Source organism: Artibeus jamaicensis, unplaced genomic scaffold, assembly GCF_021234435.1.
Source record: "Artibeus jamaicensis isolate MK-2021 breed Jamaican fruit bat unplaced genomic scaffold, CSHL_Jam_final contig_548, whole genome shotgun sequence".
Taxonomy (NCBI): domain Eukaryota; kingdom Metazoa; phylum Chordata; class Mammalia; order Chiroptera; family Phyllostomidae; genus Artibeus; species Artibeus jamaicensis.
In genome coordinates this window covers 8,250,367-8,266,652 of record NW_026521883.1, presented here as the reverse complement: position 1 = coordinate 8,266,652, position 16,286 = coordinate 8,250,367, and the positions used below count along the sequence as shown (strand labels likewise).

Sequence of the window (16,286 nt, the reverse complement as noted above, 5' to 3'; positions counted from 1 at the left end):
CCTTTTTTTTTGTTTTTTTTTCCTTCATGGTTTCGAAGGATCAACATTTGTGCCTGGAAGAACCAGAAGAAGACAATTTGATCGCCAAGTTTTTAGTGACTGCTGCTCTCTCTTCCCCTCCCTACACTTCTCACTTTCTCCCTTTCTGCTTCTCTCTACTCTGGCAGATCTGGCAAAAGCGTAGCAGATTCGCAGAAACCTGTGGTTCAGTACCTACACTAGTACTCCGGTTGCAGATCGCTTTGGAGCGGCTCTCTCCAGGGTCCGGGCAGTGTTGCCACCAGCCTTCGTCATTCCAGTCCTGCTGTCGGCCCTGTGTGCTGGGTTCCCACAAAACTGGCAGGCCAGTCCTGTCCCAGGCATGCCCTCTGGATGCTCGGGGACTGGAGAAAATATTCAGAATTAGACTATAATAATAAAAAGAGGACAGACCACGTAAAGATAAGTCTTTCATCTAACTGGATCTTCCTGATGCATGAGAGTCATACGCCAGCAGTCCTGTCCATTAGAACTTCCTGTGGTGTTGAAAGGTTCTCCATCTGTGCTGTCTGATATGGTAGCAACACATGGCTATTGAGCACTTGATATGTGACTAGCGAGGAACTGAAGTTTTCATTTAATTTTATTTTAATTAATTTAATTGAAACAGTCACATGTGACTAATGACTACTGTAGAGATACTAGCATGTGGTTTTTATTTATTTACTTTTTTGCTGCGAGAACTTATTGCTTCCCTTTGGTCCATAGCACGGGAGAGGGCTCCAGGGTGATTAAAAGGCTGCCTTGTGGCTGCAGGCAGAGGCACAGGCACAATCTGACACCAGGGCATGCAGAAGGGACGCTCGAAGGCCTCTGGACTCTAAAGAGTCCAAGTCATGCTTGAGGATGAGCCTTTTGAAAAGATTCTCGCCTGGGCCAGTCTGCAGAGGTTGTCAGGCGGTTGCCCATCTTCTTGATGAAGTGGTTCTCCAGAAAGCTGCAGAGGCAGGGGTCCACACGGGCAGAACCCAGGGCATGAAGATCCAAAAGGGCTTGGTTCCAGTTCTTCTCCATGACCATAGCAGCTTCCATCCTGTTCTGGGTTTTACCCCACTCATCTTGGAACAGCTTCTGCAAGTCACAGAAAAGGGTGCCAGCCAAGGGGTGCTGGTTTTGCATTTTCAAGAGGTACTGGGTGCCCTTAAGCTTCTCCTTGGCCAACTTGAGAAAGCAATAGCCCACACCCTGAAGGGCCACATAGTCGCAGTCAAAATAGCCCAGAGAGAGGTAGGTGTAAGAGGCCTGAAGGTGCGGGTTGACCAGGTGGTTGACAGCAGCCTCTGCCAGAGTGGAAAAATTCTAAGGAATCTGGGAGCTCATGATTGCTAGGCAATTGGAGTTGAGCTAAAAAATGGCATTGGCTGTCCTGGAGGCAGAGGATGGCTGAGGTGGTTCCGAAGGTTACATTTGGGATGGGTTAGAAGGTGGTGGGAGGCTGAAAGAAGGGGCATCCCTGGGTCTGTTTAGTTCAAACACTGTTGAAGCAAGAGACAGATGTACAGGACTGTTGGCGCACTGCCGACAGACATACTAGCGTTTTAAAGGCAGAGAAGAGTAGGCCAGACATTAGTGACATTAGTGTTTGAGTCCTGGGTTCAAATGCTGGCTCTTCTGAGTTATTAGCTTGTAACCCAAGGAGAGACACTTAAACTCACTGTCTCTTTTTATGTAGCTGTGAGATGGGCTGTTATTATGATAGGTAAGGAGGATAGGGCCTTGGGTGAGAGGAAGGAGTCATTTATCCGTGTCCTCAATCAACAAAACGGGCCACAAGTATCTGGGAAAGGCGGGGTTGGGGGCAGGGGGGCAGGGCATACATAACCTTTTCACAAACCGGGGAACACCATCTGTGTCGCCGAATTGTTGCAGTTGCATTAAAATCTCACACAGTTCCTTTTACTTTTTCAATGTTTTCATTAGAATCTCTCACTTTTATTCAGAAAAGCAGCCAAGGCAAAGACTATTAATTTGATTTTGCAGATGAGAAAACAGAAACCCAAAGAAAAAAATGAATTGCTCCAAAATATTACACCGAGGAGTTAACTCAGGAGAGAAGACTGGTGCAGGCAGGTCAGGCACCAAGGCCTCCTCTGCCCCACGCTGCCAGAAAGTCCTCAAACCTGCACGAGGAACAAAAAAGCCTCTTTTCAATTCTGTTCCCATCACCTCTCCAATCAGCCGTTAGTGTGATATCTGTCCTGCCATTGGCCTATTCACAAAACTGGGTAACAAAACTGTTCTCTGAAAGGCGGCAACTGTAATCTTTGCCATCAGAGAATCCCAGACTTGTCTCCCACATGACTGTGAAGAAATGCTTTTGTTCTTTTGCTATCTCACCCTTTCTTTGGCTGAGTCTGTAAATACTTGCTACTCAGGCACTGAGAGTATTTCAGCAGCTCCGGGCTTTACTCTAAACTTTGCACATCCACTTGCCTGTATCTTCATGTCTATGATTATTTAATTGCTTTCTTTTAATGCTTGTGAATAAGAGCTCTGTCCTCTGAGAAAGGATCAGGAAAAACAGAACCATAAAACTAAAAGACAGGAAAACCATTTTCCATATTGTGGTGCACAACCCCGCCCCCTATTGACTGAAGCATGACAGTTTAAAACCACAAAAAGAAATTCTTTACAGCTTTAAGGAGGAATAATTGATGTATCATAAATGGCAGTATTTAAAGCATATGATTTGATGAGTTTCAACATGTGTATGTGCCTTTAAAACGACCACAGTCCAGATAGTGGACGTTTCCATCATAGACGGCGTTTCCACATTAGGGTGGAACAGGGTGAGTGCTCCCAGTTGAAAACTCTATTGGTACTGGCACCTGCAGGGCCATCTTTATTTCGATCTCTGTTTTCACTGGAGAGGCAGCTCTCCATTTGACCTCTCCATGGCTTTTCCTCCTTTCCCACAGTTACAACATTCCTCATTCTATTTACAGCCAACTCTTTACCGGGTGCTCTGTTTTTCATTCCCTCCCTGCTTTCCAGATTCTTCCACTATGGAGCAAGGATCCCCTTTCCCCACTGAATCATCCACTTCTTATCTACAGGCTCTTTTCAATCTTCAAAATAAATAAAAACAGAAACAAACAAAAAAATTAAATGCCTTTTCCTGTCTCCCCATTCCTTTCTTCTGTCACTCATTGCTCTAGGTCCTATCTTCTCATGACCGAACTTCCAGAAAGAGTTGTCCAGACTCACTCTCTCCACTTCCTCACTTCCTCTCTTAGGCCATTCCCCTGGCCCCACCAGGCAGGCACTGCTCTTGACCAGGCCACTTACTACAACTTCCCTGTTGTGACATCCAGTGAGCTCATCTCAGTCCTTATCATACTGGGACACAGTTGACCCCTCTATCCTTTACAAAATAGCTGGGTCATTTTCGCTAAAGTAATTGATGCTCTTTTTTTTTAAAGAGTCAAACAATAAATGAAAGTGTTAGGAATTTCCTCCTAGACTCACCCTCTCTCACTGCTGTAAGAAACTTCAGCTGCTAGACAGCTAGCTGCCCAAGGCACAGAACAGCCTCAGGAAGTCCCAGAAATTAGTCACTGTAGACTTCTGATTTGGGGAAAGTCCCTTAGTTGCTCTATTACAGACACCATAGAAGCCAAGAAATTGCTATAAACAAACACACAAGCAGAGAAGGGCCTGCATTCAGTAACTCTTTGACTCCTGTCCTGAGAGTTGCTTTAACTAGTTTCCTGGTTATGACATGGTAGCTGGTTCTACATGACTAGTCCCTGTTGGCCTCTGCAGACAGGAAGCCTGCCTGGCCATTCCTTTCCTGATAACCACCCATTGTTTTCCCCTTCCTAAGGCTTATAATTGGGAGAATGACAGGAATGAAGCATATCGGCTGACCCAGTGGCTTTATTGTTTTTTAAAAAATTATTATTTAATTTTTAGAGAGAGAGAGAAACATGGATTTGTTGTTCTACTCATTCATGCATTCATTGGCTGCTTCTCGTATGTGCTCTAACTGGAGATTGAATGCAACTGAGCTACCTGGCAAGGGCCTGATCCAATGGCTTTAAAGGCATAGAGGTTTTTAGACACATACACAAAAAAGTGTTCTCATAACCAATGTTTTTAACCAACATAAAGTACAAAACAGGAAATAAAAATCACCCCTAAAATCTCCCCAATGCAGAGCAAGAGCTGTAGCAATTTTGGTGAGCATCCTTTAGCCATCTCTATGCAGTACATCCACATACATGGGGTCATAATTTACTTGTTCTGTAATGTCCTTTTTCTACTCAGAATATGCAATGGATGGATATCCAAGTCACTATCTGTAGACTAACGCCATGATTGTTAATGTTTGCCAAACATCCGGATGATTTACTCAATCAGTATCCTACTGTTGGGCACTTAGTTTGTCTGCGTTATTTTTTTACCATAAACTGCGCAATGATAAACATCTTGTGTTCAGCTTTTTGCATTTTCACAACTTTCTCCTTAGGCTAAATTCTAGACTGGACTAGCTCAGTACAATGGAGTGTACATTTTACATTTTGATACAGTTAGGCTCAGTTCCTTCCAGAAATGTTACACCAATTTGTTTTCCCAGGACAGTGTGGCACCATTATTACCAACATTGGGCTTTATCAATTTCTGGTTTTACATGTGGCTTTGTAGACTGATCCGGTTTATTTGATCAATTTGGATATTTTGGATATTTTGTTTGATCAATTTGAAAATTTTTTTATTTCACTAAGTTCGTCTCATTCACGCTTATTATTTTAATTATTATGTATAGTTTTAATTCTGTAATCTTACCTTGTTTTCTGTTTTTATGCTTCCTTGGCATCTCTTCATTTTTTTTTCAGTAGATTCTCTTTGTTTTCTTTGGATTTTTTCTCATTCTGATAGTTTTTAGGGTATTTTACCTGCTTTTAGTTCTGTAAGTGGACATTTGTACCTTTCATTAGATATATCTTTCTTGAATAGTACAGTAGTTACTGCTCTCTGATATTAACCTTTATTTTTTGTTTACTTTGCCCTTGTAACAACCCTATAGTAGTGTGTTTTCTCTCCTTCCAACAATGAGCCCATATCCCAGGACTGGGTCATCTAATCTGAGTGTCATGTGTATCCTTGAAATTCCTTTGGAAAGAAGGATCATTCCCTGGTGGGGTCTGAGCTCAAAGAGCTCCCCCTGCCCAATTGGGCAATGATGATGATTTCTGTTCAGAACCATTTAATGTTCCTCCCTCAGTTGACAGTGTCCCGAAGGCGTTATTTCCTAACCAGTCCAAGCTTGCTCTGGTGTAGGCTGCACTTCCACACGGATGATCCGGTTGACTCCTCAGAGCAAGCTAGTAAAAAAAGGCTCTGAGAAAAAGCAAGAAAACAGGTTCAAAAAAAGAGTGTATGTGACTTGTCTTTGTGATCAGTACTCCGTGGGAGCACTCAGCTGGTGTCCTTTGACTGATAGTCACATTAAAAAAGAAGAAGAAGAAGAAAACAGCAAAAAGCAAGAAAATGCAAAACACCAAATCGAAATTATGTAGGCTTTTGTCAAAGAATATACTTTTAACTGGGTGCTAGTTAACTCATCTCTCTATTGAAAGAAGTTGTATTTATGAAAAATTGTTTGATGTATATAAAAGTCTACGCATCTCTCCAGATTAGCATTTTCTAAAAGGGGTTGTTTGGATTTTATGCAGGATGTCAATAAATGTTAAATAAAAAATGGATATGGTGAACTAATGAGGGAAAACACTATGTTGAAGTTGCTCTCAGAAATTGCTCAGAGTTGATTTTAAATTTTTTTTATTTTATTGAATATGCTATTATAGTTGTCCTGATTTTTCCCCCTTTGCCCCCCTCATTCCTGCACCTCTACTCCCTCAGGCAATCCTCCCTCCACTGTTCATGTCTGTGGGTCATGTGTATAAGTTCTTTGGCTACTCCTCTTCCTATACTGTACTTTATATTCCCATGGCTATTCTGTAACTGCCTATTTGTATGTCTCAATTCCCTCACTTCCTCACCCATTCTCCCCTCCCCGCTCCCATCTGGCAACCATCTGGTAACTAACTCCTTTCCTCTTGATGCTTTTAAGAGTATCTCTTTATCTTCAACCTTTGGCCTTTTAATTATGATGTGTCTTGGAGTGGGCCTCTTTGCATCCATTATAATTGGGACTCTCTGTACTTCGTGGACTTGCATTTCTATTTTCTTCAACAAATTAGGGAAGCTTTCTTTCACTATTTTTTTCAGATAGAGTTCCAATTTCTTGCTCTTTCTCTTCTCCTTCTGGTACCCCTGTAATGTGACAACTCTTGAAGTTGTCCCAGAGGCTGCTTTATACTATCCTTGTTATTTTTAAATTCTTTTTTCTTCTTGTTGTTCTGATTGGTTGTTCTTTGCTTCCTTATGCTCCAAATCATTGATTTGGTTCTCAGCTTCATCTACTTACCTATAAATTGTTCTTTATTTCAGTTAGTGTATTCATTTCTGACTGGATCTTTTTTATGTTGCTGAGGTCCTCACTAAGTTCCTTGAGCATCTTTGTAACCAGTGTTTTAACACTGCGTCTGACAGATTGCTTATCTCCATTTTGTTTAGTTCTTTTTTCTGGAGTTTTGATCTGTTCTTTCATTTGGGTCATGTTTTTTTGTCTCTTTGTTTTGGCAGCCTCCCTGTTTCTATTTCTATGTATTAGGTACAGCTGCTTTGACTCTGTGTGTTGGTAGCATGGCCTAATGTAGTAGGTGTCCTGTAGGGTCCATTAGTAGTAGGGTCCACCTACTACTAATCCCTCCCCTATCACCAAGTTGGGTACTTGAGGTGCAGCCTTCCTGTCGGCTGAGCACACCCTCCTCTTGTATTTGAGCCTTGGCTGCTTTTCGCAGGTCAATGGGAGGGATTTATGCAGGCCAGTTGGCTGCAAGGTTTGGCTGTGACCACTGACAGCCAACCTCCACCCTCCATGGAGGATCAGCTGTGCAGGGTCAGGGTGGTGGTGCTCTGATGTGGTCTCTAGCTGTCCACTGGGTACACTGACCCTGAGATTTTCTGGGTGGTGCAGACCAAGGTCAGCACCACCTGTGTTTTGCCTAGGGCACCCTAGCAGTCTGAGATGGCTGCTACTTGTGTTGGACTTGGAGATTCCCAGGTGAAGCCAAGCTGTGAATCTAATGACTGTCACTAGGGCTCACTGAAGCCAGCTATTGCTTGCTTATTTGATAGGATTTGGAAGCCAAGACCAGCCATTCTTATGGAAGGGCAGCTTGGGTGGGCCCATAAGTTAGATAGGGCAGAATCTCTGGGGATCTCCAAGGTCAAACAGTGTTACCCAGGTCAATGAAGTCTCATATATGATACCAGCTTACTGGCTCTATGGGAGGAGGATTTAGCAAAGGGACAATGGCCACTGCTCACTTTGATGCTAAACACTTCAGTTTCTCCCTGTATACCACTGGTGACTTTCAAGTTGCTGTCCCTGTTCTGAGGCTCTGAGGGGGTGAGTCTGAGTAGGTGAGTCAATGTGTGGGTTCTTTAAGAAGTTCTTTAACTGCTTGGTGCTCCAGATTTTTTCCACGGACTCAATCCCTGCTGGTGTTTGCAGCCAGAAGTTAGGGGGACTTATCTTCCTGGTACTGGAATCCTGGGATAGAGGGGCCTGGTGTGGGGCTAGGACTCCTCTCTTCTGTGATATAACTCCCAAATTTTTATCCACACAGGTGTTGGACCAGCCCGCTCCTCATCAGCACCCCTCTTACCAGTCTGGATGGTTGTGAATTCTTTAATTCTGTAGTTGTTAGGCTTTCATTCAGCTCGATTTAGGATGTTCCTGAGTGATGGTTGTTTTATATTTTAGTTGTAATTTTGATGTGGTTGTGTGAAGAGGCGAGCTGTGTCTGCCTGCACCGCCACCTTGACTGGGAGGACCAGAGTTGCCTTTAATAGGCAAATGTGCACCATGATTCTATAAGAAGATATCGTATGCAAACTTATTTGACCTCTATTAATATCTAATAGGATACTAGTGTTTTGTGGAACATAATTTGGGAAACAGTGATAAGTGAGAAAGGGTTCCATCAAAACCCCATTTAATTATTAATGAAAGAAAGTAAATTCAGATCTGCTAAGTAAAGCAAATTTTTGAGAGAAATAGAAAACATTTTGTTTATTAGCTTTCAGAATTAAGAATGGAGATCATAAAACTCTATTCGAGTGAGAAGGTGAACCAGTGTTTATTGATACTTATTGAATGCTGGCTGTTTCATATACTTTATCTCAAGGAACCCAGACAAGCTTAGAGTAGTAGGCTTCATTTCCCCACTTCACAGGTGATAAAACTGAAGCTTAGAATGGATAATAATTTGCTCAAAGTCCTTGGCACTTGAAAGTGAGGAACTAGGACTTGAACCCCTGTTTGTGTGATCTCAAGCCTATGCTCCTTCCTCTATATCACTTTCCAAACAGATTATTTTTAAATGTTTGTCAGTTCGAGGCACAGCCCACTGCTCATGGAAGACCCTCATCATCTTATGCAGGGCAGCCTGGTTTCTGGTGTCTGGCAGTGAATTAAACAGCCACCTTGTCAAGCAAAAAGGCAAAGACCAAGCCACCAAGAAGCGCCCCCAGCAGGCAGCATCTTATGTGTTCACCATGTTTGACCGGTCACAGATTCCGGAGTTTAAAGAGGCCGTCAACATGATTGAAAAGAACAGAGAAGATTTCATTGACAAGGCAGATTTGCATGATATGCTTGCTTCTCTAGGGAAGAATCCAGTGGATTCTTGATGCCATGATGAAGGAGACTCCAGGGCCCATAAATTTCACTTCGTGATGTTTGGTGAGAAGTTAAATGGCACAGATCCAGGATATTTCATTAGAGATGCTTTTGCTTGCTTTGATGAAGAAGCGACTGACACCATGCAGAAAGATTACCTGAGAGAGCTGCTGACACCAATGAGAGGTAAGTTGACAGACAAGAGAGGGGAGGGGCTGTCTAGAGAAGCACCTATGGACAAAAACAGAAATTTCAATTACATCGAACATCCTTAAACATGGGACTAAAGATAAAGATGATTGAAAGAACTTTAGCTAAAACCTTCCAATTACTTTGTCTTACTCTGTTATATTTCTCCACTACATTCCCCCCCCTCAGACACCTGTTGCATAAAACTTAGTTTCTTCCACAGCTTTGCCTCTTTATTTTGATATATTTGTTCTAGACTTTGGGGATGAGGTTGTAAATTGTGTTGAAAAAGAGATTGCAAATAAAAGTCAACAAATGTGAAAAAATAAGAATGGTTTTCCATATTGGAAAGCGAAGGTAAAGAAATCGAGGGAAGATAAAGAAAGAAAATGAGAGAATAAAGAGACAGAAAAAGAGTGAATAAAGGGAACAGCAGAAAGAGGAACCAAGAAAGAATGCCTTGGGTGGTTTGCTTTAAGATAGAGACATGGAATATACAGAGAAAAAAAAAGGCACAGAAATAGATATATTTTCAAAATTCAAACACAATTTCTAGAGTTTTATACATGGAGATAGATACACAGAAGTTGATGTTTGCACAGATATTCATCCCTATTTTTAAAATGTAGGCCTCTGAGGAGCTGTGAGAAATATTCAAAGTGATGAAAAGCAAGGACGCACAACCAAGACTGCTCTCATTTAGAATCAAAGGTCATATAGTGTCCCAGATAAGAAAAAGCTAAAGGAGTTCATCGCCATAAAACCAATGTTACACAAAATATTAAAGAAGGGAAAAAGATGAAAAAAAAATAAACAATAAAATGACAATAAATACATACCTATCAACAATTGAACCTAAAAAACAAAATAAATGAACAAGCAGAACAGAAACAGACTCATAGATACAAAGAACATTTTGACAGTTGCCAGTTGGGAGGAGGGTTGGAGGGATGGGTGAAAAAAGTGGAGGGATTTAGAAGTACTAACTGGAGCTCTGGCTAGGTAGCTAAATTGGTTAGAGCATCGTCCCTATATGCCAAGGTTAGGGTTTGATCTCTGGTCAGGGCACATACAAGAAGCAACCAATGAATGCATAAATAAGTGGAATAACAAACTGATGTTTCTCTCTCTCCCTCCCTCTTTCTCTCTAAAATATCAATAATTAAAAAAAGAAGTACAAATTTGTTGTTACAGAATAGTCATGGGGATGTAAAGTACAGCATTGGGAATATAGTCAACAATATTCTAATAATTATGTATGGTGTCAGATGGGTACGAGACTTATCAGGGTGATCACTTAGTAAGTTATATAGTTATATAGAATGTCTAATCACTTAGGGTGTACACCCTAGACTAATATAATATTGTATTTATGTCAACTCTAATTAAAAAATAAATGAAACTGAAAAAAGTGTAGGCCTTTGAGTTAGTAATTTCAAAAATGTAGACCTTTGAGTTAGTAATCTCAAAAGTAAACACAGCTAAAAACCATCAGTTAAAATACTTTTCTTCCTATCTCAATTTGGGAAGTGCAGATGTTCTTCAAATCATATATTTCTGAATTTTGGTTAGAAAAATCTCTACTGTTATTCTTGGAAAATAGAGAATGTCACATTCTATGGGAGAAAATGGTTCCAGAAAATCATTCTGGCCCTGACCGATATGGGTCAGTTGTTCAGGCGACGTCCTGCACAGTGAAATGTTGCCGGTTCAATTCCCTGTCAGGTCACATGCCTGGGTTGCAGGTTCAGTCCCTGGTTGGGGAGCGTACTATCCATGTTTCTTTCTCATGTCTGTTTCTCTCCATCTCTTTTGCCCTTTTTACCCTTCTCTCTAAAAATAAATACAATGTTTTCTTTTTTAAAAAGAAAGTCATTCCTATCTTGAGGGTTCTTATGATACCACTAATACAGACTTTTAAAGCCAAGTGCAATCATGTAGATTATAAATCACGGTATCTCATTTGACATTTGCGCTGTGTATTAGATGGAATTAAGAACCAAATCTGGCTTGGGAGAGGAAATTTATTTTTTCCTTTCTAAAATATTGGGAATGTACCTAGATAATGTGCCTTGTGCCACACCCAGAATAATATTTAAAATTAAGTTTTTTGAAATGAGACTGTTGATTTTTGTTGTTATTGTTCCTTTATAATGAAAGGTCTTTGGAGATAGGGTGAAGATAGTAGATATCTAGTGATTTGGCTAAAGACATGTTAAAAATTTTGGTAGAAAATAATTTTGTTAAAATGAAGAATTAATAAAAACTATATCTTCTCATTTGTTTATGTATTTGTAACTTTTTAGGCACCATGCAGTGATTTTACAAGTTTGCGCATCTGTCAGAATATTTGCCTCTTTTCATTTAAAATTTTAATTCCTGATATGTCTTCAGCTAGTTATTCTTTTAAAACTATTTGGAGGTTTGCCTGTATGTTTACTAGTTCTCTTGTTCACCGTTGCTTTTGGCACCCACTCCTTCCTTCAGAGTTCAGTTTCCTTCTTCTTGAGTATATCCTCTAATAGCTCTTTCGGCAAGAACCTATAGAAAGTGAATTCTCCATCTTTGTATATCTGTCTGGAAATATCTTGAGTGAGAGAGTAGAAGAATTCAATATTCTAGGTCAGTGATTTCAACCTTTTTCATCTTATGGTACACATAAACTAATTAGTAAAATTCTGTGGCACACAAAAAAATGCATTTTTTGCTGATCTGATGAAAATAGGTATAATTTTGATTCATTTATACCAGATGGCTATTACTGTGTTGGCTGTTGTCATTTTTTTATTTGACAATCTAAAGGAAAATAGGTCAGTGCTCCTGACTAAATGGTCATATATTGCATGTTTAAAAATTCTGCCTTGGCTGGTGTCACTCAGTGGATTGAGTGCTGGACTGTGAACCAAAGGGTCACTAGTTTGACTCCCAGTCAGGGTACATGTCTCAGTTTTGGGCCAGGTCCACAGTTGCTCAAGAGGCAACCACACATTGATGTTTTTCTTCCTTCCTTTCTCCCTCCCTTCCCCTCTCTAAAAATAAGTAAATAAAAAAATTTAAAATTTTCTTGCATCATACCAGTTGAGAATCACTGTTCTAGGTCATTGTCCCTAGCACTTTGGAGATAATATTCTAGTCTTCTGTAACCTATTGTTACTCACGATAGTCTGCTATAAGTCTAATAAATAGTCACGTCTTTGAAGGTAAGCTTTATCATCTCTCTGGTAGTTTTAAGATTTTTCTCTTTGACTTTGATGTTCCATAGTTTCACTTCAACATGTCTAGGGGAGGGTGTATTATTTTTCCTGCTTAGCAGGTGGGCTTTTTCAATTAAAAAAAAAAACGCAGATCTTTACAATTTCACCCATATACCTCCAAATACTCTCTCTCCTCCATTTTCTTTGTAACTCCTATTGAATATACATGGGCTCTTCTCATTTTATCCTTCATATCTCTGATTTATTTATTTTTAAAATTATTTATTTATTTATTTTCAGAGAGAGGGGAAGGGAAGGAGAAAGAGAAGGAGAGAAACATCAATGTGTGGTTGCCTCTCATGTGTCCCCCACTGGGAACTGGCCTGTAACCCAGGCATGTGCCCTGACTGGGAATAGAACTGCAATACTCTGGTTTGCAGGCCCGTGCTCAATCCACTGAGCTACACCAGCCAGCGCATACCTCTGATTTATTTTTAAATTTTTAAATCTATTTGTGTTTGTGATGCATTTTTGATGATTTCTTTATATTTAGCTTTCAATTCATCAATTTCTCTTCAGTTAGGTCTGCCATAGTGTGTAATCTGTCCATTAAAAATTTTTTCACAATGGTTATATTTTTCGTTTCCAAAATTCCTAATTGGTTCTTTTATCTATTGGTATTTTTTATAAGGTATCTGTTCCTGAAAAAATTTTAAATTATTTTAAAATCTCTTTAGACTGTTCTATTATTGAGTTTTGGAGGTACAGCTGTCCCTGTTGCTGCCTCTACCTGGTTTAATCTCCCTCTTGGTGGCTGTGAGCTCACCCACAGCAGAGCTGTCTCCCAGGGAGCTGTGTGCTGGGGGTTTGGAAGGTGTTTTCAGCAGGTCAGTGTTTGCTGCTGCCAAGACTCTGCACGTCTCACTGATTATGGGAGAGCTTTCATGTTGAATGTTTAGCTCAAGGTTTCTGCATTAGATACCAAATTGTGCGTGTGTGGCATCTGCCTGAGGACATAGGAATAAATCAGTCCTTCTTTCGTTTGGTGTTGTATAGGCACAGAACTAGTAGAATAGAGCTCAAAGTTTAAAAATATGGCCTATTTTTCTCAAAGCTGTTTTCAGTTCCATATTCCAGTTTTGTTTTGAATCAGTAAAAATTGAGCTCTTTCATTCATTTATGTTGTGGTAAAAGGTAGAGTGCGTTGTTTTAAATTAAGTCAACAGTTCAATACTGAGGGAGTCTTTTCATGCCTCTCAATTAGCTGTTGCTTTTTTCTCCCCGCAGGATGGAAGGCACTGAGAATTGAAGAATGCTCTTCTTGTCTGTGATTTACAGACTTGATTAGAAGGCACTGTGAATTATCCCTGGCTTGAATAAACCTCAATGATTCATTGCTTGTTGGGGAATTAGAAACTATTGATTCATGTTCTGTCCTAGGAGGAGTAGCTTTTCTCTGCTAAGGGTGCATCCTAGGGCTGGGTTTGGGTTCCCACTCTGCTGAAAGGAAGACTGTGGCCCAGTTTTTAATCTAGGGTGCAGGGAAGTCTTCCTCAATTTTGATAGGTGAAGTTTTGATACAGAGCTACATATATTTGCACATCTTTCTCTCAGATGTTACCCAATCAGACCAAACTTCCCAGAGACATGAGAGATTTCTCTGTTATGAGAGAATATGTTCGAGACCTGCACTGTCCAATAAGGAAGTCACTGGCCACACATGACCCCTGAGCACTTGAAATGTGGTCAATTCAAAATGAGATACATTGCAAGTGTAAAATACACAGTATTAAAAAATGTAAAAATCATTGATAATTGTTATATTGAGTATGTGTTGAAATGACAATATTTTGAATATATATTGGGTTAAATGAATTATATTATTGATTCCCCTGTTTCTTTTTACTTTTTTTAAAATGTGGCTAACTAGAAATTTTAAAATTACTTGTGTGGTTGGCATTATATTCCTACTGAACAGCACAGCTATAGAGTCTTACACACAGAGAAATCTGTAAATTCTCTGAAAAGATCTTTTTTCAGTTTGTCATTTTTCTCTCTACTTTTATCCATCATTTTTTTTACAATGTCGTAATTTTTGGTATGGGTTAATGCTGTACCACGGCGTGCATACAAATGAAAAGGGGGTTGTGTCTCACATGGGTGAGGTTTTAAGGGTAGCAAAAAAGGTAAAAATTGAATATTGTCAAAATTACCCTTGGAAATCCCTTAGAAAGGAAGGCTGAGAGCTGTCCCTGACATGCCATCTGTCATTATGTCCAACCCAGACCATTTTTTCTCTAGTCGATCACTGTTTCTTCAGTGAGACCAGTTGATGTAGTTGGTTTGTGTTTGGTGCCATGTTAGAGCAAGATGCAAACCTTAAACCCATAATCACCCTCAGCAAGAGAGCTGCCCACGTGGGAGAGGTGGCAGAGAATTGGGGTCTGAGCGGGGGGAGCAGTTTTACACTTCTTGCTCACTTACCATGGAGCAGGGACATCCCTGCTTTATCTATTTTGCTCTCACTCCCCATCAATCTCTCTCTGTTTTTTTCTCATGGTTTGCTAAGTTCCTAGAGCTGAATGTGCATACTTAAGCATGTAAGGACCTCTCTCTTCTCCAATTCCAGTGTTCTGTGGATCTATGGTTCTAAAGGTCCATAAAAAGCCAAAATGAGATCGTAGCACAATGTCAATGTAATGAATATCACTAAACTGTACTCTTAAAAATAGTTCAAGTGGTAAATTTTATGTTGTATGTATTTACCACAACGGAAGAAAAAAGTCATAATGAAGCATCATCACATTTGGTGGGTAGGGTAAAAATGAGGGACTTTGGAGTCAGACAGAATTAGTGAGTGGGGATGTCACAGGTTGGATTCTCTAGAAAACAGACTCTGAGACTGAGCTTAGCATTTAGGACATTTATTTTTTTAAATGCTCTTGGCATCAAGACCTATGGGAGGGATAGGTGGAGAGCAAGAGTAGGTGCAGGGAAAAATTGAGCTGTGCTGCAGGCTTGCAGACAGTCTCAGTCAGCCTCACACAAAGCTCTGGAGCAAAAGCGTCGCTGGAGAAATGCAGAGCAGTAAACTGAAGTGGCCAGGCCTTTACCCCCTAACTTCAATGATGTAGGCTGTCCGGAGAAGGGATAACCGTGGATGCTGCTGCTCTCTGCAGCCAAGGCAGTTCCTGAAAGGCTGACAGCTGGAGGCTATCTCTCAACAACACTTCCACAGCTGGGGCAACAAGTCCTTCCTTAAAGGGAGATTCGCACAGTGCATTCAAGATGTCACCACAGAACATTTTTTCTTTACCACCCAGCATTTTTTCACCCTTCAAAATTACACGCTGAATTTCCTCTGAAGAATTACTTCTTTTACAGCACAGGGCTTCTTTATGGGATAGTGAATTACATGGTCTGCCCTCCTTCTTAAGTTAAAGATCAACTGAAGTCTCTTTCCATGGACTTTGAGCAAAACGAAAAGATGGAAAAAAAAAAAGGCTCACACTTTCTGGACTGCAGAATGGAGTCATCCTTGTTGCCCTAGTTCCTGCTCCATTTTCTCCAGCTCTGTATTCATTCTATGGGCTGTTTACTATCCCTCTAGTTAATGTCTTTCTTTGTTAAAATTTTTATTTATTGATTTAGAGAGATAGAGGAAGGAAGAGATGACATCAGCTCATGGCTTCACTTACCGATACATTCAGTGATAGCTTCTTGTATGTGTCCTGACTGAGGATTGAATCTGCAACCTTGTCATATCAAGACAACACTCTAACCAACTGAACTACCCAGCCAGGGCTAATGTCCCTCATTTTTTTTTTGGATGAACTTAGTCAATTTCTTTTGTTTGCAACCAAATAACCCCAATTGATACTGACTCCACCCCACTGCAGTGTTTGTTCTTGAGTAAGTCTCTCTGAGTCTTGTTTTCTCATCTGCGAATTTAGTACAATAAAGTTGCCCTTGCAGGGTAGAGCTAGGGTAAGAGATAGTATATTGGGTCAGAATTGTAATTAATAGTCTAAGGGTTATAAAACTAATGAGGGCAGCCTCTGGTTCTCCAGTTTACACTGTGAGTTTCTCTACCAGAATGCCAAATGTCA

At 40.4% G+C, this 16,286-nt stretch overlaps 2 pseudogenes; one reads left to right on the top strand and one right to left on the bottom strand.

The window, feature by feature from the left end:
- Positions 1 to 873: 873 nt before the first annotated feature.
- On the bottom strand, positions 874 to 1,359 carry LOC128628149 (ferritin light chain-like; annotated as a pseudogene).
- Positions 1,360 to 8,452: 7,093 nt separating this feature from the next.
- Positions 8,453 to 9,097, top strand: LOC119057038 (myosin regulatory light chain 12B-like; annotated as a pseudogene).
- Positions 9,098 to 16,286: the final 7,189 nt, after the last annotated feature.